Raw genomic sequence first — 4,776 nt, forward strand, 5'->3', positions numbered from 1 at the left:
GCCCAGGAACTGCATTAGCGGGAGCCTCAAAATACGTGCTGCCGGCAAAAGCCCTGCCTTGGGCCCAATCCTGCACCCTAATATTGGTGATGAACATCGCCTTGCAGGGGGGCCAGGGCCAGGGCAAAGAAAAACCCGTCGGGGGGGTGCGGGTGGAATCGCCCAGCTGTTTTCTTGTTTGTTGGTTGGTTTTGCTTTTTTAAAACAATACTATTTAAGCTCTTAATACGACCTGCAAGGCAACAGGAACGAGGCATACCAGACTGGGCACGTTTGAAGCCCGACCCCATTCAACAGCCGCACAAACCACCGCTCACTGCCGCGGCGCACACTCCACCGCCTGCCTGCAGGTACAGGCAGCCCCCCTGTTTCTGGAGCCGTCCCCAGGAGCGGCACCACCAGGCAGCTCAGAAAACGTGCTGCCAGCAAAAACTTGAGCACAGCTTAATTCTGGGCAATTTTTCCTCACTTTAGGCCTGCTGGTTAAAGACTCGTCCATCGAGAGATGGCTCAGGACCACGCCAGGGCCGGCGGCGCTGCTTTCTGGATCCCGTGGTGGCGATGGGCAGAGGGACAGGCGATCAGATCCTGGGGCCAGGTACGCGTGCGGGGTGTCGGGGTCACCCCCGCCTGGTTTTTCCCAGCGAAGCCCCAGCCAGTGCCAGCCCCGTGCTGCAGCCCCGGGGCTGAGGCTCAAGGATCCGGGCGTTTCTGCGGGTGCTGCACCCGGCCAGACCCCGCCGCCGGCTGCCAGCTGCCCTGGGCTTCCCCCCGTTGTCTTCAGCTCTGCTTTCTGCCAGCAGCTGGGGCACAGCAGAACGTCTTGCCTGCGCTCCACAGCCATCCTGACCCACGTCTGCAGCTCGTACGTGGTGTCCACGTGATTTGGGGGTGGCAGGTCTCTGTTGTGGCACCCTGGGAACGGGGGCAAAGCAAACCCAATCCCTCCCTTCCAATCTTTGTCCCCAGGGTGACTGAGAAGATACCTACCGTGTGCCGGAGAGCATCCTGTGGGGAGGTGACAGCCGTTGGCAGAGCGGCACCAAGACCCGCCTGACAGCAAAGGCGCCCGGTAGCCTCAGAGCAGCCCAGGTGAGCTGTTTCTCTTGGAGACCAGCAAAGCAGCCTTCCTCCGCCCCTGGTTTTGGTGAGATATGGAGCAGCACAAAGATGTTTCTCAGGCATCCAGGCCTGAGGAGGATTTCCCAGTGCCCCCGTGAGAGATCCTGCTCCTGGAAGCACCTCCCCATACAGCAAAGGCCGTATCCAGCCACCCGGCTCTGGGCGTAGCTGCCCCGAAGGGTGTCTCAGGGTGGACGGGGTCATCTGCCTGGTGGCTCTGACAGAGAAATGATGAGCTGAAGCCCCGTGGTCATTGCCGGCTGGTTCAAAGTCCCCGAGTGCCTCAGCCTTTCTCCCTGAGAGTGTTTAACCCAGGCACTTTTTCAGGGCATGACGGATGATGTGAAGGTGGATGCTGGTGATGTCCTGGTGGCTCTGTCCCACTTCAAAGTTGTGATGTCTGAGATCTGGGGCCACCTGAAGGCTCTGGCGGAGATCTCCAGGGAGTTTGTGTTCAATGTTTTGATACCTTAAGGCTACAATGTCCTAGGGTCATGGGGTGCTAGGGTTACAGGATGCTAGGGCTATGGGGTTCTAGGGTTATGCAGTGCCAGGGTAACAGTTTTCTAGGGTTATCATGTCCCCTGTCTGCACTTAGGGAGAGCTAGAGTTATTGGGTGCCAGGGTTATGGGGTTCTAGGCTTACAGTGTGCTAGGGTTATGGGGTGGTAGGGTAACAGGATGCCAGAGTGTGAGTGGGCTAGGGTTAAAGGGTGTTATTGTTATGGACAGTATCTGGGCTTTTTGGTCCTGGCTTCCCTGAGTTGTTTGGGGTTTTTATGCCTTCACGTGTGTTCTGGATGTTTTTTGGAGGTCCTATTTTAGCTTGTTTTCTTTTTAGGGTTCGGACTGGGGACTCTGGTTTGTGCATGATGTGTCTTCTAGTTGTTTTTTTGCTGTTCTGGTGACTTGTTTTGCATTTTCTGTCTTGTAACCATCATTTCTGGTCTAATATGGCTGTCCGGGTCGGCTGCTGTCGCTTCTGTTGCCGTCCAACTCATTTCCAATGGATGTTGGACTGTTTTAGGTAGGTGTGGATTATTTGCGGTCGATGGAGAACGACTGCCAGATGACTAACGGGCCCTGTCGGAAGGCTAAGCGTACTTCTCCGTTTGTGTAGACTTTCAAAGACACAGTCATTTCCCCTGCCTTGAGGAAGAGTCATGGGAAGACACCAACCGCACGGAAGGACAAGGGTTTTGCCTAGGGTACGTGGCTTTTTGGTTTCTGCTTTTGAGTAAGCAACCTGCAAAGAGGCTGCTGTCATTAAGTTTAGTGGCATTTTGTGAAGTCCTGAGTTGAGTATGGCGTGACTTGAAACATGGCTGAAAAAATGGTAGAGGTTTGTCTGCATGTTCTGGCTGCTTCGGGTTTGCATGTCTGCTCGTGGTGGTGAATTCATACTGTCCTTAGCTCCTACCTCAAGGCAGGACGTGTGCTTAGGGTGAGGTTGGTGCGAATCTGTATTTCAAATAGACTTCTTGATCATTTTGAATTTTGGGGGGCCAGCTTCTTCTCAGATCTGTTCAGTCATCCTTGGTTTTGCCTCTTCACGTAACTGGTGAAGAGCTCGTAGGAGGAGCAGGAGAAGGGTCAGCACTGCCGTTTCCATGTTGGTCGCTTGTGCTGCAGTTATCAGGGTTATCTTCCACCCGCAGTTTCTTTGCAGGAATCTCGTTAAGCCACTTGTCCATTTTGTGAGGGGTAGCGGACTTAATGGGAGACCTTTTGTTCCTCATTAGTGGCTCAGGGATTTACCTGTTGTTTTTTGTTTGTTTGTTTGCTTTTTATTTGCTGTGCTTAATTTAAAAAGCTTGTGGTAGCTCTTTGGATTTCTGTCTTTAAAGAAAGTCTCTAGGATTTCTACCCAGGAGTGAAGTGTCCAGAAAAGACTGTCCTTGTACGCTGCTGTCAGCCTTCAGTTTAGAGAAATGGCTGGTAGTGGTGAATGTTTAACGGTAATGTAACTCAAATGCATCTTGAATATTCAAGCTTTGCCTTTGTTCCTGATATGCCTGGGGGACGATTCTCAGCAGGTCATAAACAGTGTGTTCTGCTGTGTTTTAGCCGTTCAAAATAGTGTATCACCAGAAGTGTCTTCCTTAGGCCTACACAGAGCAAGAACCTCCAGTAGCAAGGGCATGCTGACCCTTGGGCAGCTTCAAAGCGACAGGTAAATATAAACAGGTTAACAAACTAGACCTGTGGTAGCAGTGCGTGCATCCAAGTCCACCTGACTCTCCACACTTTCTCAGCACGTCACAGCTTTTCGTGGGTGAGGGTGGATGGAGTCCCTATAAGCAGGTGTTGTAACTGGCCAGGCAGTTGACCTAAAGAAATGAAAAATTACCTTTGAAGGGAATGGCGTGCCTTTAGATGTAGGGCTGTATTGCCTTTTCCTTCCTTGGTCTGAGCACAGTGTGCTGAGAGGTGTTTCCCTCTGGGGGAGGGAAACTCATCCAACAGCCATCATCAGCCTCAGGGCTTGTGGTCCTTGATGGAGGCCTAAGTGCTTGGGACAGTTTGACCTGTGTTTCTCATTCTGCTGCCAGGTTTTTCCTTTAATGGTTGCTCTCTAGTTTATTTGTCTTTATAGTGTTTTGTAAATATTCTCTCTTCTCCATAGCTCTGAGCACTGAACTACATGTTCCTTTTTCTGAAAACCCATAAATAGCTTTGGAGTTTACCTTGGGAGCAGAGAAAATGGGGACTCCTTAGAGTTGAGAAGAGAATCTAATATGAGAAACGCTTCAGTGATACACATCTTCTGAGGTTGAAAGTACCTCAGATTTAACTTTTTGGTTGTTTTTGCATTCTTTAGCAATATCTACTTAAAAGTCTACTTCAGCAAAAGAAGAAGAAATGACTTCGCTTTCTGTGTCTGACTAAAAGAACTAACCTGAACATAGAGAAAACTGATGTGAAGAGCCATTTTTGGGGGTTATTGGGTACCACATCTGACTTGTCGAGCTTTCCCTGTGCGTGGGGTGGTGGTTTGTACACGGCATTGCCCAATTTTCTTTCTGAACTGAACAAGTTACTCTTTCACAGCTTTTTTTAGTAGTCTTTCACTTGACGTGCAACTTCTTGCTCTTCACGTGTCAGCTAACGGCTTCCAAAAAGACAGGAGGTGACTCGGCAAGAAGGTGGGACGTTCCTGCGTTCGTTTCTGGCATCTGATGCTCGGTCCACCTCCTGTCAGTTGCCAGATGCAAGGCAAAGGGCTTCTCCTCATTAGAAATTACTTGTCTGATTTCAGAAATGGTCTACGTACACTTGAAAATGAAACTTTTCCTAATCTCTTTGTGCACTAGTAGAGAAGCAGTGGGGATTTTTCAGGGCTGTGCCTGTGGAAGAACCTTTAGGAAATCCTATCCCTTGGCTCTCAGATGGGGAATGAAGAGTTTGAGAAAGTCATGGGTGTTTCTGGTGTTCCCCAAAGCAGTGGGTTCAGCTGCTGCAGAACCTGGACATTCCTCTGAGTACGAACAGAGGAGGGGATAAAGGGTCTTCAGAGGCTGTTTCTTCCCAGGGGCTTTGTGAGCAGAAAACTCGCCCTGAAACTTCTTCTCCTGAAAGGTTTGCTATGCTCTGTACCGGCTGCTCCATTTTGGATCGTTCTTACAAAAACAAATGGGGTTTTTGTTGCTTCTA

General features: G+C 50.4%; 1 long non-coding RNA gene across 1 annotated transcript; it reads left to right on the top strand.

Moving 5' to 3' along the window:
- The first annotated feature begins 1,048 nt into the window (after positions 1-1,048).
- LOC142077077 (uncharacterized) lies at positions 1,049-4,776 on the top strand. The gene is made up of 2 exons (XR_012671531.1): positions 1,049-1,092; positions 1,450-4,776. It is a non-coding gene; the product is annotated as an uncharacterized LOC142077077 (long non-coding RNA).

Source organism: Calonectris borealis, unplaced genomic scaffold, assembly GCF_964195595.1.
Source record: "Calonectris borealis unplaced genomic scaffold, bCalBor7.hap1.2 HAP1_SCAFFOLD_146, whole genome shotgun sequence".
Taxonomy (NCBI): domain Eukaryota; kingdom Metazoa; phylum Chordata; class Aves; order Procellariiformes; family Procellariidae; genus Calonectris; species Calonectris borealis.